Source organism: Thalassophryne amazonica, chromosome 8, assembly GCF_902500255.1.
Source record: "Thalassophryne amazonica chromosome 8, fThaAma1.1, whole genome shotgun sequence".
In the NCBI taxonomy this organism is placed as follows: domain Eukaryota; kingdom Metazoa; phylum Chordata; class Actinopteri; order Batrachoidiformes; family Batrachoididae; genus Thalassophryne; species Thalassophryne amazonica.
In genome coordinates, this window is record NC_047110.1 from 40,476,761 (window position 1) to 40,504,209 (window position 27,449).

Here is a 27,449-nt window from a genome sequence, read left to right on the forward strand (position 1 = left end):
ACAGACTACTGTCTGAGCTCTGCTGTATGGATGGGAAAGGTTCCAAACAAGTTCTCTGCCCCCACCAGAGGACAAATTAATATGAACATCTCACACCGCAAAACCACTTATGGCACATTTTCGTTTCTTCATCTTCATGACTGAAATGTTCCTCCTGATATTTCTTGGCAGTCCTCAGTCTCTTTGCTGTTATGGTGAGACATTTCTTTAATCCACTTACATTTAGAATCAAATTAGCTCCTTATTTCGGCAACCGAGTCTCATCCTCTCGGGTGAAAAAGCATTTCAAATCATTTGTTTCCCATTCCCTGGCTTTAGCAGGTCCATTAATTCTACTTTATATGCTGTTTTCTTTTTTTTTGTGGAACTCCTGTAGCATGATACCAATCTCTGAAGTCACGTCCCGATTGGACATTTCTGGGAGGGGTTCGTAGCCATATATGTTGTGGTAATTAACCATCCACGTAAATGTACCTCAGGTAGGCACACGAGTACCATTCAACATTTGCAAACTATTTTTGAATCTGGCTGGGTACATTTACAGGAGTTGATGAGGAAGTTGAAAGAGGTTTTCCAAAAAAATTCTTGCATGACGCCCACTAAGTCAGAAGGAAAATGTACAAAACTGAAAGAGGAATATCTCATCCTGCATACATACGCAGGTTCACACCTCTTTTAAATGAGTTGAGTAAATACATATAAAGTTATTAATAATGAAAGAAAGGGCCAAGACTTTGAACGTTATTTTTTCTGGGCTGGAGAGTGAGCCGCGTGCTGGTGAAGAGCAGCCACACTGTGTGTGTGTGTGTGTGTGTGTGTGTGTGTGTTGGAGTGGGCTTCACAGAGGGAAGCCGCCAGGCTTTGTAAGGGAGCGGTCACTTTCATACAGCTGTACAAATCTTTCCAAGGATCATGTCTACGTGCACGCTTTCACTCAGGCACCAGCACCTGCACAAAATCTCATCATCTCTTCGAGGAGAGCAACTTGACTCCAGGTTTGGCTCAGAAGTAGGCAAGGAAAATCACATCGTCCAAAAACAACAACGAGATCAGGGGCCTCTCGCCGTGCTGCGCCACGTGCCTGTCGCTCCTCGAGCTCATGAGCCAAGATGGTGTTACAGGGTTTACCGAGGAACGGCTGCTTCTCGCCCCTTCAGTGCCCCTCATAGCTAACCTAGGCCCCATCAGAGATTCCGCCGGGTGCAGAGGAACACGCTTGGATCTCTGGCTCGTTGGTTCCTTGTGTGCATTCGTGGTCTAGTGAGTTATAGGTGAGCATAGATGTGGAAAAATCATGAACACAATTTAAACATTTTGGCTTTGGTCCGAAAAGACCTCTCTGTAAATTTTAATTGGAAATTTAATGATGATTATTCTGCTTGTTTTTCTTTTACCTTTGTGAATGAGTAATGTAACATACAAATCTTTCCTCGTGAATAAGTCATTACATAAATGGAATGCATAAATTAATAATTTTGAGCCTGATCAGAAATAGCTGAAATTTGGAGCAACTGAAGTACATGAGTGACAGAGTTTGGAAGATGACCTTAAAATGTGTTTTGATATTGTTTCCTTGTAAATTACCTCCTAAAATTTTAATATGTAGTTTGATCAAAGCATTGCACCACTAAAGTAACTTGTACAAAGACTTATGTTCATATTACATGAATATCAAATAGACATAACCACAAAAGAAAAGGATATCAACAAATGATATGTGTTGGCAAGTTCTACAATAATGTCAACTTTGCATTTCCTCCTCTGCATTTAAGACTAATAACGGTAAAATTTTAAGACCTTGTGATAGAGTGGCATCCTGTCCAGGGTGTACCCCCTCATGCCCAATGACTGCTGGGATAGAGTCCAGCCTAGAGTGCCTTAATTGAGGAAGTAGCATCAACTCAGAACATGGTGCCATTTTGGTTCCAACTGCACTGAACTACTGAATGAACCGTTTATGTTTTCACCATTTTTAAAAAATCATTTAACCACATAGAGCAACACATCCATGTACAGGTGCTATCAAAATAAATATAAAAATAGTTAAGCTATCAAATTTACATACATTTACAATTTATGATGATGCAATTTAAAATTAATCACTAACTTTAAAGCCTGATTTATGCAGCTGCAGCTCTGTAACTCCGTGTCATACAATGACGTGTGTGACAGTTTTAAAATTCTCCATTTCTGGATTATGCTTTATTCTGGACTAATTTGACCCTCAACAAGCTTTTCTTTCTACAATCATCACCTCCAGATCAAAGGTAAGTTGTACAATTTCATCTTTTTCCGACTTTGTGCTGTAAATGTGCAGACTTTTCTGATTCTTTTGTAATCAGCGTGCACACTGCAAAAACTATTAAAATACAATGGAGCAGTGAAAGCAGAAAAATGTCAAATCACAGCCTTTTGTGTCTGATTTATCAGGTGCACATCAGGCTGCAGCTCCCAGTCTGAACACCGTTTGAAAAAAAAAAAAAAAAACGGTCAGACTTTTTTAATCACAGAAATGACTCCGGTCCCACTTTTCTCAAATTGGCGAGTATCAGAGCTGAATTTTAATTTCATACCTCTGTTACTTTGCACATCCAGAATGTTTGGAGTTTATAAATGGAAATACATTGCAATCGGACGGGACATTTTATCCGATGTGAGCGAAAAATCTGTTACACAAAATCCACCATATACGGTGTTTATTACATGGAAAGCAATACAAAAACATTGGAACTTTTTTGTCCAGTTACTGCAAATATCTGGTTTATAAGATGACGGTTTACGTGAGTTATACTGTACATGGGACTGAACAATAAATTTACCTCTCAAAACTTTGATGATGATGTCGGTTTCCATCCCACATGGCTGACTTTATATTCCCAAATGTTTCTTCTGTTCGGATCTGAAGGGAATCTGTACATCTTGAAGCCCTTGCTGTGTCTATTTGTGCCTCCAAATTCACATTTTCAGTGAATAAATAAATAAAATTGCTGGATTTACATGCAGACAGATTAACAGAGAATGCTATTAAGATGCCCAAGACGCTATTAAGATGACCAAGATGGCACCACGAGTCACGTGACTGTTTTTTTTTGACTCATCATGTCACCACTCTCTCTATTAAGGTACTCCAGTCCAGGCTCTCTTTCTCTCTCTCTGTCTGTCCCCCCCCAGTGTGACCCTTAACTGGAGTAAGCAGATACAGAAAATCTGTACTGTATCTATATTTTATATTTGCTAACTAATATATTTGATATTTTATACTAACAGGGCTGAGTAATAATTTTGCATGTTAAGTGAGCGCAGTAAACCTTTATTCTGTCAAACAACTGAGATGTTGATGCTGTTAGATGATGTGGCATTCGTAAAATATTTAATCAGTGTCTCATTGTAAAGTATTAATGATGATGTTCAGTGCAGATTTTATGACAAGCAATCAAATAATGGTTTAAGGCTTTTCCCTTTGAGTAATAGCAAAAGTACTTTCAGGATTTAGGATACCACAAGCTACATTTGCGAAATTTAAAATGAATAACTAATCCGGTTGTGAAACAGCTGAAGTCCAGGTTCAGAGCAGAAAAGAGGATGTAGAAGCCCTCCAGTTTACTTGAAAGTTGAGCAGTGTGGTAGTGGGAGATCTGTTGTATTTTGTGTGGTTCATAGATAAATAACAGTATATGTATGTGTACACACATTGAATTTCTTTTCAATTCTATTGATTGAGCTTCAGTATTTATGCTCAATTACAATGCATAGGATGCACAGACCTGAGGTCAGTGGCAGTGTGACTGTCCTCCAACAGATGTTGATGGTATGAAAAAGTGTCCATGTGAAAATTGCTGTCTTCAGTGTGCGTTAACCCCAGTGTGTCTGCAGTGAGTTTTTTTTTTTAGGTATGGTCACAACAAGCCATCTTCACCATGGCATCATGGTGAACACCATCTTCTGTAGCGTTCACAATGTCAAACTCCAGGCTCAAGGCAGCCATAACCAACAGCAAATCGTGGTGTCTGTTTCAACAAATGGAAAACTACAGATTAAAACAGCTGATGAAAGTGATCAAACCGAACTATGAGGTTTCAAGATGTGGATTTTGTTCAGGTGCTGACCTGATCCAAGTGTGCACTGTGTGCAAGGGAGGCCCAGAGGAAAATCAGTGAGAAGTACTGACATGAGGACTAACTGTGCAGCAGAACTGCACAGTGCCCCGACTCTCCCTTATGTCCACAACAAGTGAAATGCTATGAAGAAATGTAGACAAACTATACTTCTGAGGCTTGGAATTGCTTATGGCTCCTTGGGGACTGGATAGTATGAGTCACAACAGACGGTGGTGAAAACAATATCAGAGCTAACTCCCTCTAGAGACAACAATATTTTGAACATGTCTTGAATATAACAATTTTTAGCACGTTGGTGGTAAAAACAGTGTTGACACTGGATGGCAAGAAATGTGCCGTGGATGAAATGTGAATGGCTGAGTGTGTTACTCCACCTCAGCCAGATTGTGTGGACAATAACTCACAAACAATAAACACTTTCATATTATAAATCACCTTTTTAACAGATCATATAATGAGGAATAAACCCTGTTCAATGTGGTGAACTTTGATGCACCAGCTACATACAAATACTTTTTTGTTTTGTCTAGGTAGCATCTCATTGAGGAACTGCCACCTGCTGAATGGTGAGTGGATGGGCCTGCCTACACAGGGGTCAGTTAACAACTTATTGCCAGTTTGTGGATGGTGGATAAATTGTCAAAAATTATGAACAGATGTAGTTAAACATTACATGTAGTTTCTCTGCCTTCCGATCACTGGGCCCCTCACTAATGCTTGTTGTACTGCTCACCTTATGCCTGGAGCAAGGGGAATTACTAGATGTAAATATAAAACAAAAAAGACACCAAAACTGGAATTCAGCAATAGATAGAATGTGTGGCTGGGGATGATGCAAAAATGTTTCGTCAGTTTTACAAATTAATAATGTTAACTCAACACATTGCTATAGAGTATTTTGTTTAAGCCATTGTTCTCGATTTCATATCAGAAGGAAGATGTCTAAATAGGGCATCAGTATCTCACCAGCTGATTCAAAAGAAATGCACTGAAATATTCCATTTGATTTGGTGTCGAAACATTAAAACACAAGTGAATGAACTCAAATTGCAATGTTTTAGAATTTCATATTTGAAAGGCTGCAGTTGGCACAGGGTCTGTATGCTCCACTAACACCCATATGTTTCTTGTGTAAAATCTGAAGTGATCAAATTTGACATTATCAGATAGCCTAACCAAATGATATGGAGTCTTACTTCACTCTGAAATTGCATAATACCTGCGAAAGTAAAAGCTACACACTTGTGCATGTCTCAGAACACTGGCATTCACATAGAGCTCAGTGTTTACACATTCCATGTAACAATGATTCACAGACAGTTATGAGAATGATTGGTTTCTCAGCCTGATAGGAATTCTTAACAATTCCGTTGTCATTCGCAGAAGAATACGGCTGCTTTGAACAGAAGACATGGTAGGTGGGATGAGCTCAGGAATGACCTCAGAGGAGGATGAGTCACTAAAGCCAGTATATTTGGAGGAATGCTTGAAAAGACAACATGAGCAAGTTACATGGGAATGTGCTATTTCAGTGTCAACCCCATTCTGGGAATAGAAACTATTCCAGACATAACACTTGTAAGATGCGTGATAAGATGCAGATTAGACGAGGTCAGCCTGGGGAATGTGTTTGTGAACATGCACGAGGAAATGATGGAGGGTAGACAAATAGGCAGACAGTGAGCCAATAACAAAAAGGCTACTCAGAAATCACAGATCAAGAGAAGACGATTCAAAGAAAAGGGAAATTAAATGAGCCACGACATGGGCTGCACGTGGTGAGAACACACACGAGTGTGACTCAAGTGACAGACGGGATGTAATGTGTAACTGACGTCAGAGACGATTTAAGGGTTGGTGTGAGTTTCCTGTTGGAGTGGTTTCCACAGCAAGGGGTGGAGCTGAATGTGTCACTTCTTGGTTGAAAACAGAGAAGTGTGGCCCCCGTGTACATGCACATAGAATCCCCTAGAGACAATAAGCTTTTAAACTGACATACAGACACCAAAAACAACGTATGAGTGTGCACATTCAGAAAGTGTACTCAGAAATCAGAATCTGGGCTGACAATTTGATTTTCTCTAGAATTCAAATTCAACACATTGAGGGTTGAATGTTTTTTTGGGGGCGGGGGGATTTGTGATTTGATTTAATCACCATTCTCCCATTAAAGGCTTAATTTGAAAAGTTCGTTTCACTGAGGTCTGAGGAGGGGCTGAGTTCCAATCCCTGTTCTCAGGTAAAGTAATTAAAGAGTGAGATATGTAAACTCCAGCCAGTCGTGCAGACTGAATATCAGATGGGAGTCAAAGTCCACGGTGACAGATGGCATTGTTAGCTAGATCAAAAGAACTCCAACGAATAATTAACTTCTAACATTCATTTATAGATATATTCTGTTAAAATGGACAAACAATTCAAATTATGCCTCACAGTCACCACAAGCAATTATAAGGAGCTTCCACTTAAGATGCTGACGTGCAATTTATTGTTTAATGTCTGGTTCATCAAAGCACCAGCACTAAGGCAGGAGTAATTAACCCTCTGGGGTCGATGCAGTCGTATACAATGACTAAGACCAAGCTTTACTAAATTATAAATAACTTTTGAATGATATGAGATAGAAACATACTTTTTTTGTTGAAAAGTTAACTCCGCGGACTTTCGAGCCAGCCAACGGCCATCTTTGTACTCCTCATAGAAGCTGTGTGATGACATGCGCATTGTGAGTGTCCAATCAGAATTGGTTCGCTGTCGCATGGTTTTCCAAAATCCAATCATAGGGCAGATTTACCTCACGTGAAAAGTCAAAGATAGTTTTCAGGAGTGATGTGTTACTAGTTGGCCCATTTGAATAGCCCCCTGGGTGCTTCAATGAGTACATACTATTAGTACATACTCAGTGTGCCCTGCGCCATTACGCACAGCGATCAGTGAAAGCAGGAGCAGACGGAGAGCCTCTGATGACAATCTCACATGCTCAAACAAAGAGTGTAACTATCAGGATTGCTCCACTAGTTTGCATGTGAATGTTACTGGATAACTCTGTTGCTTTCTCTGCGTGAAGCACTGTTTACAATATCAAGGGACAACAAAACGCATAAGCCCCTTTCACACCGGGGGTGCTTCCGGTTGCTCCCAGTTGCGCCGTGCATCATTATTGCCCCTTTCACACCAGGGGTGCTCCCGGTTGCTCCCAGTTGTGCCGTGCGTCATTATGATGACGCTGCGTGGAAGCAACTCAGTGCCGAGACGATGCAGCTCGGCGCCACAACAGCGCAAGGGGTGCAAAGGAGGAAGCAAGTTGGGCACCGAAAAATTTAATCTGTTTAATTTTTTGGCGTCCTGTGCTCGACGCAGAAAGGAAGTGGTTCCAGCGCAAGTCGGGGCAAAGAGGCGTAACTCGGGGCAAAGAGTCGTTACCCGGCGTGACTCGAAAGCCAATTTATGATTCCTGCTGTGTTCCATTGTTCCCGCAGTATAAATCATGCAGGATTGTTTTTATACTGTGTACCTAATGCAGTAAAAACTACACGCTGAAAAAAAAAAACACAGAAAAAAATGCTGATTGCAGCTCAGCTCTTTCTCTGTGTGGAGCTGTCTGGTGAAGAGAGGCACTGTGAGGCAGCAGCAGCTTCTTCTCTCACAAATGTGTTTAAATAAAATACATAAAAGTCCTGCTCACAGACTGATTGCCAGAAATATCCAGTAAAAAGTCCGGACATCTCTAGTCCACTCATGGACATTCGTTCACGCGCGCACATGTGAACAATTAAAAGAAAAAAAAAAGTCTGGCTGCAGGCATTAGTTCCTTGTTCTCTGCTCAAACTCTCACATCACAGTTAAAAAAAGGGCAAAAAAGGACATAAGTACTGAGACAGGACATGTCAACATCAAGTAGAACTCCAGACATCTCCACATTTGCTTATGGACGGTTCGCTCGCGTGCATCTCGCGGTCAAAGGAGGAAAGATAAACTTAACAGTACTCAGAGCGCAGCCCTGCAGCTCTGCACAAGAACAAATATAAAGTAGAGGAGAAGTCAGAGTGCACAGTCTGTCTGCAGCCAAACTGTGCACTCTGACTTCCCTGTGCAGAGAACCTGCAGGCTGTGTTCTCACCTCCTCTCTGCCCCCTGCTGCGCACGCCTGACGCAGATATTCCTCTGTCATCATGACACCACAGGAAGCAACTGGGAGCAGCCGCGGTGTGAAAGGGGCTATAGACCATTTTGTATATATTGTTCAAAATGTGCATTTGTGTTTATTGTTTGAACCTTTTTGTTGTTCAGTCTTGTACACAAGACCTCAAATTACCTTTATAAAGTGTCAAAACAGTTGTTTATTATAGTTTGCTGTGTGTTTTGAATAAATGTGTGGAAAATTATTTTTTGCTTTTTTTAATTGCCTATTTTTGATTGTAAACCTTTATTACACTTATAACACACAACAAAAACATATATATTCTGAAAGCACAGGTTGTCCTGAAAAAAGAGACATAAAACTTGATTGTGGGATGCAGGGAGAGCTGTTCACAGCAATAATAAAACATTTATGCCAGGCGAGTGACTTGTCCAAAAAATGCCCTCGGACCCCAGAGGGTTAAGGTTCTCGTGTGCACTCTGAGGGTAAGAACCCCTTCACACATAGCGTGAATTTGGTCGAAGTGCACACAAAGTGCAGGAATTGTATGCAAAATGTGTAAATTCATAGCTGCCTCGAATGCCTCATACACCTGTTGCTGACTGTGTGCTGTGAGAGCCCATCAAACCCTCTCGCGGCAGGTGTCAGCCAAATTCCAGCTGACACACATGAATATCTAACACCGCTCATTTGCACTTAGAAAATGTGTGGCCATTCACACTATCATCACAAAAACAGTCAGCAGACAATCAATGTCAATATGGATGTGAAATTTGTCCAAGTGCCCCACGAGTGTGGAGTTGCCGAGGGCACATGTGACGTACCAGAGTGTCGGCTCCCCCCACAATACATGTGAATGTGGCATGCGCACCCCCCGCTCTCCCCTCCCCAACACGTGCATGTGTGTGGCTCGCGCCCCCCTCCCTGCAATTGAGGCGCCTCTCATCTTATCACAGAGTGACACCTTGGTCTGTGCGCTGAATGGACGGAGGTGTGGCAGGTGTTAACAACTCTGGTCCTGGACATCAGAGCTGCAGACCACGCATCATGTTTTGATGGACACGCGTGTGTGTGTGCTTGCTGTCCTCACATTGAAATACATAAAAACATATATTGCTTCTGCAATGGGCTGGAGAGCGCCCACATTGATAGGCTGTTCCAGGTGGACCGGACCGCCAGTTCATGTGGACATGCAGCAGGCAATCTGAACGTCACGTCTCTCTGACAGGACAGTAAGCGGTGCGCCGCAGGACCATATGACAGACCAACAGTATTACAAATACGCCACTTTCAGTCACATATCAGCGGAAATACGCCATACCAAATATATGCCAGGAGTACCTGTGAGCAAGTGACAATCACTCCTAACTAGCGTGTCAGCAAAGCCAATATCACTTTGTGCATCTCCTCAGCTTCTATCAACTGCCTATAGCAGCCCTCAGTTGTTTTGGCGGCATGGTGGGAGAAGAGCAGAGAGCAGTGCATGTGACATGCACGTCTCATGCATGGTTTTGCTATTTTCTTTCACCTGTAGGCTTCACATGTTATGATAATTGATTAGCTGATCAACATAACTTTGGATCACCTCTCTAGTTCCTCTGTTTTTGTAGATACAGCACTGTGAAAAATGTGTTTTCAGATCATTATGACATAATTTCATGATGTTTCTGTGACAGAAAATGTGTCAACCCCTCACAACTCATTCCAGACGATGTGGTGAGGGGTATGAGGTGTCCACCTGATGATTTGGTGAGCGAGTTCATTGCAGGGAATTTTTTGACCTTTTTTGGGACACGATAATGTCACTCATACCATTACTGATTGACATAAACTTTGCATCACTTCTGTAGCTTTATTGGTTGTGGAGAGATCTTTCAAATGTGTTTTTCAAACAATATTTTTGACAATCTTGAACATGACTCTCACTCCATTGTCTTTGGAGTGGTTTTGACTAAAATCCTGAATAATTGTGACACACCTGATGACTTATATGTTCGATAGATGAAAAAAAAAATGGCTAATTCACTGTAACCCCCGTACACAAATGATTGTTCAAATGACTTGAGTCCAAAACCTGCATTTTGCTCACATGAATAATTGCAGGTACTTTAAAAGCATTAGAGCTCTGGCAACTCTCCACAGGTTCCTATACCCTGCTTCTCCCTTGCGCGCTTTCTCTCCTTCACTGCAAACTTAACACCACCAGTCTGTTTTATGCGGCACTGGTATATAAATCAGGAACCTGAAATGCCCCCTAGACCACAAGAAACTGAACTCCCAACACCCAAACTGCAGCTAGTGAGTTGGAGATGAGGTGACTTAATATCAGGGGCGCTTTGTCTTAGCATGCTGTGCTGCTGACATCTCTCTGCACCGCTAGAAGCTAATGCAAAGTCCAGCCGGGAACTTGAAGATGGAAATCAGTAAATGTATCAGCAGGCTTAAAGTAAAGAAGCTTACTTTTCCACTGTAATACTTCTGTTTTATTAAAGCCAATTACATTTTTGACCATGGCTACTGGTAAATTAACAGGTTGGATCAGATCTGGCAGCATGCACTGGTGTGCCGCATCACCACGCCCACCATGCTACAGAACCATTTTTGGGTCCTGGATGGTAACCACCCAGGTAGACAATGTGGGAGTGGTCTTGTGGAGCCTTGACCAGCAGTCATAGGGCAAAAGGTGGAGTACATCCTGGACAAGGCTCCAGTCTATCACAGGGCACCAACAGAATTGTGATCCTATAAACAACCCAGTACCAAAGACGTCTAGCCATCACCTTCAGTCACCGGTTAATGACCAAGTCTCACAACCATCGAGTAAGTCTAGTATCTTACTGAACTGTGACATCCTGGGAACGGCATCCACAAGGAAAGTCACACAGTTCGGCGTGAGGTTCCCACTCGTTCACTGTCCCCTCGGCTCAGTCACAGGGCGGCATCCATGTATCGCTTGATTTTTGAACAAACCAAAAACTTCCCCACAATGAACTCGCTCAACAAATCGTTGAGCGGGCACCTCGTGCCCCTCACCACGTCGTCTAACTCAGAAAGTGTGCAACATGTGAGACAACTTGTGAGGGGTTGATAAACACTTTTCCTTTTATATGATGGGAGAGGAACAGTGCTCCTGGAAGTGACTGAACACTCCAGCAGCCTCCAGCCACCCCGCTGTGTAGCCGGCCGGTATGCCACACTCCCAAGTGCACACACATGAGCAAGCTGCACAGGCCCTGTCCAGCCATAGATGAGCTGCATGAACCGGATTAATTGTTATTTTGCTGAGGACGGAGGTGGATTTAAGTTTAATGCTCCTGGTCAGTGCACACCCGACATGCATGCGTATAAGAATGCTGGAAACACGAGCTACACGAATGCATTCACTGTGTTTATTTATTTATATATTTATTTTTCTGAGGAAAGAAGTGGAAATTAAGTTTAATGCTCCTCGTCAACTCGCACCGCCATGCACGTGCCCTGGGCTGGACACACGAGCCGCACATTGATTGATTTATGTATTTTTTCCTTTATATATTTTTCTGAGGACAGAAGTGGGAATTAAGTTTAATGCCGCTCACACTCACACTTATGGTACAGCAACATGACATAAACAAACTATTTAAATTAATTTGCATATTCAGATGGAGGTGTGGATAGGGAGGAGTTTGGTACCTCTGCATGTGCACTCAATTCCACATTGATTGGGATGTACAAAAGGAACATGCTTGGATCCATGCGTATGCACACTTTGATACATCTGAGTATTTTTGTGCGTACAACAGTTTATGGGTATACATCATGTTTCAGTAGGAAATCCACACAAGCCTTTGTACATGAGGCCCCTGATGATCAAGTCCAGGAAATCATTAAAGCCTAGATCTTAGTCTTGATCCAGGACCATCACAAACCATCTTCCCTCTATTCTTCCCTCAGCTTCTCAAGTGCCAATATCAGGGCACCCTTTGCTTTCACAAAGATCACAACATCATTTGCAAAATCAAGGTCAGAAAACCTTTCCTCACCAACAAAGGCACCTAGGCCGCAGTACTCCACCAACTTACCCAACACCCAATGCATGCAAGCAAGTTACACAGTGGGAGCCAAACATCCCTGATGCCAGATTCCCTGGGAAGAATCAGAGACTCCGATTCTACTCTGCATAGCTCTCATAGCATGTTTCTATAGAGCAGCTACAATGTATATTACCAAAATATTCAAATGAATGAATGAATTTTGAAATGAAAAATGCAATGACGATGACCCCTTACTGTTGCACACCTTAAGATGAGGTTGCAGGAAGAATGGAACAAGATAACACCTGACACAGTTGGTGTCCTAAATGCCAAAATATCATTTAAGTGTTGTGAGAAGGAATAGCGACATTGCAAAGTGGTAAATGCTTTAGCATCCCAGGTTTTTTGGAATGTATTGCAGGCCTTAAAGGCAGGAATGGATGTACTATATTAACAAACAAAATGAAGTTGACCAAACAAAACATGAAATATCTTGGGTTCATCCTGTCTGCAATGAAATAGAATTAAATATGAAAATTGATGCCTTCTTTGGAACTTACCACATCATCCCCGTTTGACTTATTTGGAATTGTACATGAACCAATTTTCATCAAACCTGGTGAGAATTTTGAGTCTGACCTGGACCAGAAACCAAAATTTGTATTATTTTTCTAAACAAGGCTTAGAGTTAGACAATATTAAAAGGGTAGCTTGTTAAGTGATATAAATTCTGGGTATTTTTTAGGGTCTGGAAAGCATGAAGCCTCACATCAGTGATATATGTTCCTGTGATATCAATTTTCCTGTCAGCCAATTTCAACAGAATGTGAGCAACTTTGGGTTTATTTTTGATCCATCAATTTGAGAAACAAGTACTTGTACATGCAGTTATTCAACCTTTGGAAAAACTGCACGTTGTTTAAAACAAAGGATCAGTGAACAACAAAGTTAGAGCAGGCCGACTTATCCCAACTATCCAGTAGCTTGTCATTTTATAGAATGTGCTCACAGTCTCTTCCCTTCGCTTTCAGGGTATTGAGAAAGTGAGGTTGCTCAGAGGAGGCAACATTTATAGGAGACTGTGCCAAAGGGAACTGCTTTGGATACACACCTTGGACTCATTATATCCTGGAGGTTTAAATGTTGACTTTGACATTAGTGCATAACACAGGTCAGCTGATTCTGTTTTGCTTTGAACACATTAAATGCTTTAACTTGAAGTTAAGTTCAAATAAAAAATTAATAAAGCCTTTTTCATTTGCAAATGCAAATCAAAAACAAACAAGCAAACATACAAAAAAGAAATGATTCTTATATTTACTTTGACTTATATATCACTGTAGAGTGTATGAATAGAATATAGGTTTTGTGTGGGATCTTCATTTAATTTCTTAATATAATATACAGTTGTATGTAAATGTTTGAGCACCCCTGATGATTTCCATGATTTTCCTTTATAAATCATTGCTTGTTTGGATTAGCAATTTCAGTTAAATATATCATATAGCAGACAAACACAGTGATATTTGAGAAGTAAAATGAAGTTTATAGGGTTTACAGAAAGTGTGCAATAATTCTTTAAACAAAATTAGGCAGGTGCATAAATTTGGGCACCCCAACAGAAAAAATACATCAGTATTTATTTAGTAGATCCTTTGTTTGTAGAAATAACAGCCTCTAAACACTTCCTATAGCTTCCAATGAGAGTCTGGATTCTGGTTGAAGGTATTTTGGACCATTCTTCTTTACGAAACATCTCAGGTTTGTTGGTTTCCGAGCATGGACAGCCCTTTAAAATCACACTACAGATTTTCAATAATATTCAGGTCTGGGGACTGAGATGGGCATTCCAGAATGTTGTACTTGTTCCTCTGCATGAATGCCTCAATAGATTTTGAGCAGTGTTTAGGGTCGTTGTCTTGTTGAAAGATCCAGCCCCAGCGCAACTTCAACTTTGTCACTGATTCATGAACATTGTTCTTGAGAATCTGCTGATATTGACTGGAATTAATGTGACCCTCAACTTTAACAAGATTCTCAGTACCTGCACTGGCCACAGAGCCCCACAGCATGATGGAACCACCTCCAAATTTTACTGTTAGTAGCAAGCGTTTTTCTTGGAATGCTGTGTTCTTTTTCAGTCATACATACTACCACCCCTTGTTATGTCCAAATAACTCAATTTTAGTTTCATCAGTCCACAGCACCTTGTTCCAAAATGAAGCTGGCTTGTCCAAATGTGCTTTAGCATACCTCAAGCGACTCTGTGGTGTGTACACAGAAAAGGTTTCCTCTGCATTACAGCATCATACAGCATCTCTTTGTGCAAAGTGCACTGTATAGTTGAACAATGCACAGAGACACTATCTGCAGCAAGATCATGTTGTAGGTCTTTGGAGCAGGTCTGTGGGTTGACTATGACTGTTCTCACCATCCTTTGTGTCAGCTTATCTGAGATTTTCACAGTGGAAATTGACAGCTGAAATCTCTGAGATAGCTTTTTGTATCCTTCCCCTAAACCATGATGTTGAACAATCTTTGTTTGAGAGGTATTTAGAGGCTCCCATGTTGCCACTCATTAGAAGAGATGCAAAGAGGGGAAACATTTTCAAACATTTATGCACCTGCCTAATTTTGTTTTAATAATTATTGCACACTTTCTGTAAATACTTGAAACTTCATTTCACTTCTCAAATATCAGTGTGTTCGTCTGCTATATGATATATTTAACTGAAGTCTCTGAAGTCTATATATATATATATATATATATATATATATATATATATATATATATATATGAACCAAAAAAGAAACTTTCCTTAAAAACGTTCACAGAATGTTTAGCCTAACATCCTCATAACACTTGTGCTAACTTTACTATCAAACATTCTGGGAACAAAAAAGATATTTTCAGTAAAAATGTTCCAAGAACTTTACAGCTAAAACCCCTCTCACACCATAACAATTTAGCAAGCGTATGCTGAGCATATTAAAAATGGTGGCATACACTGACATACGTCTATACGTTATGGGTATGTTTTGTATGAGAGTTGAAGGACGCTCTCCAGGAACAGGGTTGGTGACCCTGCTGTACTTTAAATATATATTTCATAATCTCCTAGCACAGGGGTCACCAACCATGTTCCTGGATAGCCCCTGCTCTGCAAGTTTTCCACATCTACCTACTCAAGTCACACCTGATATTTTAGAAGTGGTGTCTTCCAGCTCTTGATTGGCTGAGCACACCTGATAGAGTTAACTGCCTGGCAGTGGAACAGGGAGAGTTAGAAAACATGCAGGGCAGGGGCCCTCCAGGAAAAGGGTTGGGCACAGCTGATCTAAGATGTCTGTGCTCCAGTATTTCCCCTGAGTGAATTTTCACCTTATTTAATTTGTATGCTAGCACTGTGAACAGGTAGCTTGGTGGCATTTGCTCTACAGTTATTCCACAGTTACTGTGGGAATAAGCCGGACATAACTTTTAATATCTTCACCCAAGCCACCCATCATGACAACCACTGTTCAGTCCACAAAAATATGCTCTGTTTAGCTTGTTTGGTAACCTTGAGGTGGGGGTGTGTTTGTGTATACAATTTCCCACCCAGTTCCCACAGTCTTGCCTAAGCTCCAATTTTTTAACAATTTATGGGTTGTCCAAGACGTAGGCAGAGCAAACATTGCTAAGATGCTGACCTCAATGTTCGAGCTCCACAAGCACACTTCAGCAAAGCTATGAGTGACACCATGGAGGGTTCATCCATTGTATGCACATTCTAAGTGTCGACCACTGACCATAGACAACAACAAACAGACACACATGAATGTACAAAGAACACCCATACAATATTCTCCAGCAAACCAGCACCCAGAACTTCTCTTTACCCCTTTTACTGTTCATCAAGTCAAGTCTGGGAGCATGTGCTGGTGCTGTGCATCACCACATCTATGACACAACAAAATTGCTTTGGATCCTGGATGGCAGCCACCCAGGCAGACAACTGGTCCATTCACAAATGTCTGAAATAACATCTAGCTACAACAGCCAGATTAAATGTGGACATCACCTTGATCTTCTCCAGCTACTGGGGTCCTCAACACTCAGGCACCTGCATGTTATGTCATGCAGAGAAAAGCGCCACATGGCCAACATGTGGAAGCTGATGCTCCCTCACAATGCAAGTGATAGTTGTCATCTTAGTCTCTCTTGATACAAAGTCTTTCCAGCGGTACCCAAGGATCCTCCAAAAAGACTTAGTACCAAAGACATCCAGTCATCACCTGAGGTCAATGGTTAGCATCCAAGTCTCACAACCATACAGCAAGACAGGCAGCACCAGTGTCTGTGCTCTGACTGTGATGACTGATGTCTCTGTGATAGACACTGTTCATCATGCAAATATATAAAAAAGATCGTACTTGCCACCATAACATAATTTGAGAAATGAGATGTGTTCCCCTGCTTCCTCGAACTCGAGCTTGTGTAGTGAACTCACGAACTGTGCTGCTCATTTATATGGGGGGTCGTCTTTTCCTTTTCCATGCTTTCAGTTCTCATTAAAACCACAACAAGAGAACTGCAAAGGCCTCTCACAGCCCGGCCTTTAGACATTTCGCTTCGCTAAACCACAATAATATGTGCTTAGATTTTAGAAACATACTCACAGGGGACTCTTTGGTTGCCGTGTAATAAGTCCTGGAGTGCTGGCCTTGTAATTGGCCATAATTAAAAGGAGGCAAAAGGAGATGAGGATCTTCCTCTCAGCTTCAGCTGCCAGGCAGCAGGAAGTAGTAACAATACGCTGTCTCTTCCTTTACTAGGTGCCACTCTGCCTTTCTCTTTGAGCCCTTTTTCTCCTTCACGCAGAATCTTTGTGAGGAGTACTTTATCTTTATGTGTGGAGGAGCTCCTTCAGCATGTTGTACAGTTGTCAAAACTCTTACTGCTCAGTGTTTTATGTGCATTTCTACCATCTTTGGCTGTGTTCAGTCTGTAATTATTCAGTCTACAGACGCTCCCTGTGTTTGATGCTGCCTGTTTTCTAATTCTAATCTTTTCATTTTCAATTTATTACTGTTTTTGATTCCACATCAGTTTATGTGGTCAAAGATGACACCCAGCAATTTAGGCAGAGCATGCATGTGCATTCATCATTGTGTGTGTTCAGAAATGAGACAGGCCCTGGTTGTTCTTTTTTTAAAATCCCCTTTGGCCACCATACATGGCTGTAGACATGCTGTCCTCCCCTCAGCCGTCTGCCTGTCCATCTGTTTGCCCAGTGTCTCCAGCTCTCAAATCACAATAGTTAAAGCCTTGAAATGTATGTTACCAAATGTATACATATTTAGAGCCTCATTCACTAAGATCCCAGATAATGAGTGCTAAAATTGCATGGCCAATCCAAACGTCTATGAGGATTTTGCACATTAATGGTTACAACAGGCCTGTCACACCTTAACGATTTAGCCAGTGTATGTCGGCGTATGAAAAACACAGCAAATAAGTTATAGGTAAGTTTTGTGTATGTTAAGAACATGTTGAAGCATGCTGGTATATGGTGTAGTACTGCAAGCATGTCGAAAAATTTTGGGCGTGCAGAATATTTTCGACATATGCCAGCTTATGTCTCATACATCCCACATGCACGGGCCATAAGTTGTAGGTAAGTTATGTGATTGTTAACCCACATTTCTTGTAAGTAACTCATAAGATACATCCATTGATTGGCTCAAAGCTGCAGTCCTGTGAACAGTTCAGACTGTTTCAAATTTTAAAAACATCACACATGGAGTAAATATAAAATCTTAATTTTACCTGTTTGTTTCAGTTGGATTCATCATCACAGCCTGCTGAAAACTTATCCACATAAAGTGTCCTGATTTTGAAAAATGACATCTGAAAATACTTTAGTTCCTTGTCGTGGCTGAAGAAACGTAGCTTTTTAAAAACAGTCCATTTGTGTTTTGTCTGCTTTTTCAGTATATTTCTCAGCCTGAACCAGAGGATGTCGGCGTTTTGTGCCACCACAAGAAAACTTAACTTATTTTAAAAGTTGAAAGTGTCACAGCACGTCATTCATTCATGTCAGCATTAATCATAGGCATCAGTCAACTCTTCAGCATTCTGCACGTGATGAAAATAAATTCCACGATCCACCAAGACAAATATACAATAAAATTTAAATTACTTTGTTTGGCCCATGTGTGGAGGGGACAGGCTGCGCAAATGTGTATGCACGCTGAATCACATGCTTGTCAACATCTACGTACTTTGCCTGCCAGACAAAAGGATGCTGCCGGCGGTGTAAATGCAAACCAAGCCAGACTTAACTGTTCCGACCCAGACCTTACCAAGCAGTACCAACTCGGACCACTCTGTGGAAATGAGGCAGTCAGCATACGATGGCTAAATCCTCATGGTGTGATAGCTGCATAACTTATTCCATGTATATTTGCCAAATTTTTCATGAGTCACATACGCTAGCTAAATTGTCAAGGTGTGACAGGTCCTTAAGTGCTAAATGAAATTAAATCAGTCACTTCCAGCCAGTGTTGCCACAGTTACTTTGAAAAGTTACTTTATTAATTACATTATACAGTTACTTTGTTGATTAGTTACTTTTCTGATTACTCAATCTTAAGAGTAACCAAGTTAGATTACTATTAGTTACCTTATTAGTAGCTGCCGTCTGTAACAACACTAACAATACTGTTAAGCTAACATGAACCAAACTAACAACACTTAAAACCCCAAACTCCCATAATCCATTGCAGCACAACAATTTACAGTTTCATGGACTGGCTGGGCCATTGTTTCTGTGTTGTTGTGTGTAAAAATAAAAGCACCTCCTTGTGGCAGAGTGCAAGAAAGACAAAAGCTCGGGCTTGGTCTTTGTTATTTCATGCAGTTCGCCACAATAATATGACAAATTATTTTTTCCCATTGCATTGCATTTGAGGTGAGGTTCCCCTAGGTGGGTTGGAGCGCCATTAAAAATCTTGCCTAGGGCTCCAAATTGTTTAGGGCCGGTGTTCTGTCGAGATGAGCTTCCCCGGTGAGTTGACATTCACGTTGCGCAAATCGACAGTTATGTGTGTCATCTAATGACAATATTCTGCTTTAAAGACAGAGTGTACATGCAAGTCTTGACTTTTTAAAAAATGAAAAGGTTAAAAAAGTAGAAAACCCACATAAGTTTTGTCTTTACAAAAAAAATATAGTAATGTGTCTTTTCAATTAAAAAAAGTAAAGACTTACTTGTACACACGCGGTTTTAAAAGCAGAATATTGTTGTTAGATCACGGGGAGCTCATTGTGACAGGGAGATGAGCATGCGTAGTTGTGTGGTAAAGAGAGGAAGATAAGCTCAATGGGGGAGGTGTTAAGGTCCAGGGTAGAGAGAACGCATGCACAGTTGCACGGTGGTGATCCTCTCCACGGGACACCAGTACTGCAAGAAAGGCTATCAACCAAAGAGGAAGCCATTAATCCAAACTAACATGAAAAAAGCTTAATGCTTATCCTGATGATCGACTGAAACATTTGTCTTGGGCATTTTATGTAAATCTGAAATAAAATGTATTTATACTGTGATACTTAAAACAAAGTGACTGACTGACCTGAGGGTGCAAGCTGCCTCTCACCAAAATTTATGCTGGGATAGCCTCCAGCCTTCCACGACCCTTACAAGGATGAACAGAATAAAATGGATGGATTCACCCTTACAACAAACCAGTATTTACATTCAGCATAAAACATGGATCACATTTGCTTATATTTATGAAATGTGTATATCTGTAAATCTGTCCACAGTTTATTTCAGACTGTAAACTTTAATTTACTAGCCAATATAAACCTGATGAAGTCTTTGTGTTATCAACAAGCACTCATTGGTAACTAATGACAAAAACATCACATACAAAGCTACCATTTATAATTTACCAAGCCCTCAGCGTGTATGTTCCAGGCAGCGTGTTGGTGTCTCGGCCCGCAGCTACCATCTGCCTCATAACGGTGCTGACAGAAGGGAGAGACCGCTGAAGGTGCAGCATTCAGCTATTGTTGCACGAGCGTCATTCAACGTAACCCAATGCAAGTCAGCAACTTGACTTAAGATCAAGCTGAAAGGAAACACCAAAGAAACAGAGACGGTGAGAGGAAAGGAAGGGGGGAGGTAAGGAGGGGTGAAGTGGTGGGGGAGGGGGGCATAAGTTCATTTGCGTGCCAAGTTCATATGCATGAGGCTGAGTGTTGAAGGGCTTGTCTTGAGCAAACATGGTACTGATAGAAAAGTTTATTCAGTGATAGGATGCAAAGAAATGACAGGTATAGTCAATGACATGAGGTGCATTCAGAACCAACAAAATAAGTTTGTAGCTCCTAGTCCAGTGCAAATCAATACACCTGACAATATATTTTACATTAAAATATTAATTCTATGACTATTTTTACAGCCTTGTTCCTCCATATTTTATGGTCACAGTTCTACCTTCTGAACTGAAATGACCTCTGCAGGCTTTGGTTTTCTTCTCACTCTTATGTCAAGACAAAAAAATAACAAGAGGTCAGGCAGGGGGCCAGTAGGGGCCATATTTGCCAAGGCTCCGCCTGTTGACTTCACAGCCAAAAACACGGACAGACAGTGGGAGGATTCTGCCTTGAACTTTCACCCAAACTGGGCTCCCTGAGGTTAACAAAGGGCACGTCGCTAACTCTGTTGGGGCCAGCACCTGGATGACCAGACCTATCCAGAAGGGAACGTGTGTGTGTGTGTGTGTGTGTATGTGTAGACTTGGGGTGGGGGGTGGGGGATCCCCTGGAGAAATGAATCAGCCACTTCGTTCAGCCACCCGCCCCCTCACTTGCAGAGCTTGCCTCTGCAAGATCCAAAGGTCAACTCTCACCCTTTCTCACATTTCTGTGTCTCTTTTTTTGTCATTTCTCACTGCTTCCCCCAGCAGAGGTGAACAAACAGCTACTTCAGAATGATATGAGACAGTGCATAAGGAGATTTACTCTGTGTTTGCATGCACATGCATGTATCAATGCATGTCTGTCAGTTATTTTGGGATTCCACCTCCAAGACCTGTCCTCCCAACAAGCAAGCAAATAGTTTCAACAATATGCACAACAAATACTGTAGTTCACAGGACATCCATGCATCTGCTCATCCATCTGTCTATATGTTCATCCATCCATGATTCATCAAGGACTGAGACATGTGGGGTCCAGGTGGGAGCTATTTTGAGACCTAGAATGTGCCTCTGGGTTAAAGCCCTGGTCACACCTAATAATAAAGCCATGAATCATGAGCCACGCATGGATTTGTCAGAAATTTCAGTGATTATTAGAATAATAAACCACGTATATGATGTTGTTCAGAAGGAACTGCAGGAAACAGATGTTAAAAAGGGGCTTTTTCAGAGTGGAACCTGCTCTGTTGCAGGTAGCCTGTCCTCTCTTCGCAGCCACCAGCTACTCAGATAATGGCTTCTAACAGCCTCATCCTCACCTCCAACATGCCTCTAACATCCTCGTTTGTCCTCATAGTACCTTGTACACAGATTGCCCGTGCTATTTTTGCTGAATTTTGAACTTCTTGAAATTAGCACTATGCTCAGAGATGAGCCTCGTTAGCCGAATAATCTGCCTCCAAGAGCCTCTAAGAGCCACTATTCTCCCACGATTCTTGAATAACTCCACTCGTACCAAAAAAAAAAAAAAGCACACTACGTGGCTCATTATTCATCATTCATTATTCGGTGTGACCAGGGCTTAACGGACCATCATGTGACGTTGAAGAAAAGGAAAAACAAAAATTGTGAGGGATTCGCCAAATGTGCATTTTACTGGGACACTGCTCTTTCCTCTCACCTCGTCTTTTGAGCCATCCATCATTGTGAACACTGGACTGTTTATGTACACGGTGGCTTAGCTGCAACATTTCTATCTCTGTGTTTCATAATTCCTTGTTGTACTTTTGTTTTATTTATTTTGTTTTTGTTAATATGGCCAATACAGATGGCCATCCCACAGAGTCATAGTCTGCTTGAAGATTCTTCTTATAACCACAAAATGTCTGAGGGAGTTTTTCCTTCCCGCTGCTGCCAATGTCCTTGCTCAGGGGGTGGGTAAAGGTAGACCTCACTCATGTACAGTTGTGCTCAAAAGTTTACATACCCTGGCAGAATTTTTGCTTTTTTGGCCATTTTTAAGAGAATATGAATGACAACACAAAAACTTTTTTTTTTCACTCATGGTTAGTGGTTGGGTGAAGCCATTTTTTGTCAAACAACTGTGTTTCCTCTTTTTAAAATCAAAATGACAAGAGAACTACCCAAATGAACCTGATCAAAAGTTTACTTACCCCTGTTCTTAATACCATGTGTTGCCCCCTTTAACATCAGTGACAGCTTGGAGTCTTTTGTGGTAGTTGTGGACGAGGCTGTCTGAGGGTAAAGCTGCCACTGAATATGTTTCGGACTTTATTTACATCAATTACAAAGAAATACAAACAATATGGCACTCTATGGTAAATCTGCATGGAGTAGACAGTTCTCAAAAACTGAGTGACTGTGCAAGAAGTAGAAGAGTGCGGAAAGCCACCAAGACACCCAGACAACCCAGAAGAAGTTATAGGCTTACGTGGCTGTGATTGGAGAAATTATGCACAGTGCAAGCTTTGCATTTTGTATCACCAGTTATCCATCTTCATGATGAAGTGGTACAGAGGAGGATTTTCTTAAAAAGAAGACCTGAAAGTTTAGCTACAAATTGACAGAAGGTAGTGTTCAGAATAATAGTAGTGCTATGTGACTAAAAAGATTAATCCAGGTTTTGAGTATATTTCTTATTGTTACATGGGAAACAAGGTACCAGTAGATTCAGTAGATTCTCACAAATCCAACAAGACCAAGCATTCATGATATGCACACTCTTAAGGCTATGAAATTGGGCTATTAGTAAAAAAAAGTAGAAAAAGGGGTGTTCACAATAATAGTAGCATCTGCTGTTGACACTACAAACTCAAAACTATTATGTTCAAACTGCTTTTTTAGCAATCCTGTGAATCACTAAACTAGTATTTAGTTGTATAACCACAGTTTTTCATGATTTCTTCACACCTGTGAGGCATTAATTTTGTTGGTTTGGAACCAAGGAGTTTGCTCCTTTACTAGTGTGCTTGGGGTCATTGTCTTGTTGAAACACCCATTTCAAGGGCATGTCCTCTTCAGCATAAGACAACATGACCTCTTCAAGTATTTTGACATATCCAAACTGATCCATGATACCTGGTTTGCGATATGTAGGCCAAACACCATAGTAGGAGAAACATGCCCATATCATGATGCTTGCACCACCATGCTTCACTGTCTTCACTGTGAACTGTGGCTTGAATTCAGAGTTTGGGGGTCGTCTCACAAACTGTCTGTGGCCCTTGGACCCAAAAAGAACAATTTTACTCTCATCAGTCCACAAAATATTCCTCCATTTCTCTTTAGGCCAGTTGATGTGTTCTTTGGCAAATTGTAACCTCTTCTGCACGTCTTTTATTTAACAGAGGGACTTTGTGGGGGATTCTTGCAAATAAATTAGCTTCACACAGGCGTCTTCTAACTGTCACAGCACTTACAGGTAACTCCAGACTGTCTTTGATCATCCTGGAGCTGATCAATGGGTGAGCCTTTGCCATTCTGGTTATTCTTCTATCCATTTTGATGGTTGTTTTCCATTTTCTCCCACACGTCTCTGTTTTTTTTTTTTTTTTTTTTTTGTCCATTTTAAAGCATTGGCGATCATTGTAGATGAACAACCTATAATTTTTTGCACCTGCATATACGTTTTCCCCTCTCCAATCAACTTTTTAATCAAACTATGCTGTTCTTCTGAACAATGTCTTGAACATGCCATTTTCTTCAGGCTTTCAAAGAGAAAAGCATGTTCAACAGGTGCTGGCTTCATCCTTAAATAGGGGACACCTGATTCACACCTGTTTGTTCAACAAAATTGACAAACTCACTGACTGACTGCCACACTATTATTATTGTGAACACCCCCTTTTCTACTTTTTTTTTTACTAATAGCCCAATTTCATATCCTTAAGAGTGTGCATATCATGAATGCTTGGTCTTGTTGGATTTGTGAGAATCTACTGAATCTACTGGTACCTTGTTTCCCATGTGACAATAAGTGTTGTGTGGGCCACTGAAGAGGAGGTACTGCTGGCCCACCACCAGAGGGCGCCCTGCCTGAAGTGTGGGCTTCAGGCACGAGAGGACGCTGCTGCCTCACGGGAACAGCCGGGAGTGACAGCTGTCACTCATCGACTCATGACAGCTGTCACCAATCTAAAAACTTAATCAACCACTCCATAAAAGCCGGACGACATCTCCACCTCGCTGCCGAGATATCGCCTACCATTGAAGGTAATTCTCTCAGCCGTTTTTCTGTGCCGTATCGCACGTAACAGTTTGTTATCCATTTCAGAAGGACCTAAGTGCTTGTGTCAGCTGGAGGCTGAACCAGTCATTGACGGCAGAGTGACGGAGCTCACCCTTCACGACTTGTAAGACAAGTAACTGGTCGGGTTAGTGGACTGACTGTGTTCCGTATTGCGGAGGTAGAGGTGCAATTCCCACCTGCTTGCTCACTGTGTTACTGGGTGTACACACACCCACACCTAACTGTTTCTGTTTCCTCCCAGCAGTACCAGATCCGACAGCCGGAGACGATGGCCACCTGGGGACTCGGGACTTGGCGGCTCCAGTATACTCCGGGTGCAGTGGCAGTGGGAATTGTGTGGGATCCGGTTCTTCTGTGGACAGATGTCTTCTATCCTCGAGCCTGCCCACACGTCACCTCTGTAGATTGACTACATACAAATTCTGTAACCGTCTGTATTTCGTTGTGCACATTCACAACAGTAAAGTGTTCTATTTTCGGCTCATTCCAACGTCATGGATCCCGGGGGGCATCAACCATCTGTTGGACAACCAATGGAAGAGCAGGATGCACAGGCGTCTGCAGGAGGCGTGATTGGTGAGTTGCAGCAAATCCTCACCGCCTTTACTGCTCGGTTGGATCTAATGACCGAGCAGAACATGATCCTCAATCGCAGGATGGAGGCTCTCACTGTGCAGATGGAAGCGCGCGCTCAGGGCACTGCTGCAGCTTCTCCTCCTGCTGACCCTGTGCCGAATATAGACATTCCAATGGTCATTCAACGACACCCCCCACCGTCCCCTGAAGCATACATAAGTCCCCCAGAGCCGTACGGGCGTTGTGTGGAGACATGCGCTGACTTTTTAATGCAGTGTTCGCTCGTCTTTGCACAGTGTCCCGTGATGTACACGTCAGACGCCAGTAGGGTGGCTTATATAATTAATTTGCTTCGAGGTGAGGCACGCGCTTGGGCTACAGTGCTTTGGTAGCAGAATTCACGGCTCCTTACCTCTTATACTGGGTTTGTGAGGGAGTTCAGAATGGTTTTTGATCACCCTAACAGAGGCGAGACCGCGTCAACCGTGCTGCTGTCTATGAGACAGGGGCGTCGGAGCACAGCTGAATATGCAATCGACTTCCGCATCGCGGCTGCGAGGTCTGGCTGGAATACGACTGCGCGCCGCGCCGCCTTCATAAACGGACTGTCGCCGGTCCTGAAGGAGCACCTGGTGGCCAAGGAGGAACCGCGGGATTTGGATGGACTTATCGATCTAGTCATACGTTTAGACAATCGATTAGAAGAACGCCGTCGGGAGCGAGACGAAGGATGTGGCTGGGCACGCGCCGTCCCTCTCCCTTCCGGGTCCGAAAAGGTTCCGCCCTCCCCACGCTCCACAGCCTCGGCGCTCCGTGTGGAAACAGCTCCCCCTGCTGACGATGCTATGGACACGAGCAGGGCCAAATTCAGATCAACTAACAGACAGAGAAGACTGGCCCGCGGGGAGTGCTTTATATGCAGCTCAATTGAGCATCAGCAGAGAGACTGCCCCAAGCGGTTAAACATGAACACCCACCCTTAGAAACTGGGCTAAGGGTGGGCCAAGACATTCACGTGGGACATACACGTATTTCCACACGTCTCCCAGTTACGATCCTGAGCGGGGATTTAACCCTTCATCCCCAGCACTGGTGTACACGGGGTCAGAAGGGAATCTATTGGACAGCAGATGGGCAAGGGAGGTAGGGCTCCCTCTGGTGGCGCTTCCTTCGCCTCTGAAGGTACGGGCACTAGATGGCACCCTTCTCCCTTTAATCACACACAAGACACAACCAGTAGTTCTGGTGGTGTCTGGGAATCATCGGGAGGAGATTGAGTTTTTTGTTACTCCTTCCACCTCCCGCGTGATTTTGGGCTTCCCGTGGATGGTAAAACACAATCCCCTGATTGATTGGCCGTCTGGGGTGGTGGCTCAGTGGAGTGAAACCTGCCACTGGGAGTGTTTAGGATCCTCGGTTCCCCCCGGTTTAATAGCTAATGAGGAGGCTAAAGTCCCCCCCGAATCAGACGGCGGTGCCAGTTGAGTACCACGATCTTGCTGATGTCTTCAGCAAAGATCTGGCACTCACCCTTCCCCCGCATCGTCCGTACGATTGTGCCATTGATTTGATCCCGGGCGTTGAGTACCAGTCCAGCAGGCTGTACAACCTCTCACGTCCTGAGCGCGAATCAATGGAGACCTACATCCGGGACTCGTTAGCTGCCGGGGTGATCCGGAACTCCACCTCCCCGATGGGTGCTGGGTTCTTTTTTGTGGGCAAGAAAGACGGCGGACTCCGTCCATGCATTGACTACAGAGGGCTGAACGAGATCACGGTTCGCAATCAATAACCTTTGCACCTGTTGGATTCAGTGTTCACGCCCTTGCATGGAGCCCAAATTTTCACAAAACTGGATCTTAGGAATGCATATCACCTGGTTCGGATCCGGAAAGGAGACGAGTGGAAGACGGCATTTAACACCCCGTTAGGTCACTTTGAGTACCTGGTCATGCCGTTCGGTCTCACTAACGCCCCCACGACGTTCCAAGCTTTGGTTAATGACGTCTTGCGGGACTTCCTGCACTGATTCATCTTCGTATATCTGGACGATATCCGCATCTTCTCCCCGGTGCCTGAGACTCATGTCCAGCATGTACGTCAGGTCCTGCAGCTGTTGGAAAACCGGCTGTTTGTGAAGG

The 27,449-nt window shown here is 42.5% G+C and overlaps 1 long non-coding RNA gene across 1 annotated transcript; it reads right to left on the reverse strand.

The window, feature by feature from the left end:
• Positions 1-9,965: 9,965 nt before the first annotated feature.
• Positions 9,966-26,513, reverse strand: LOC117515478. The gene is made up of 3 exons (XR_004562165.1): positions 26,501-26,513; positions 25,675-25,677; positions 9,966-10,040 (listed from the first exon to the last, which is right to left on the reverse strand). It is a non-coding gene; the product is annotated as an uncharacterized LOC117515478 (long non-coding RNA).
• Between the last annotated feature and the right edge of the window lie 936 nt (positions 26,514-27,449).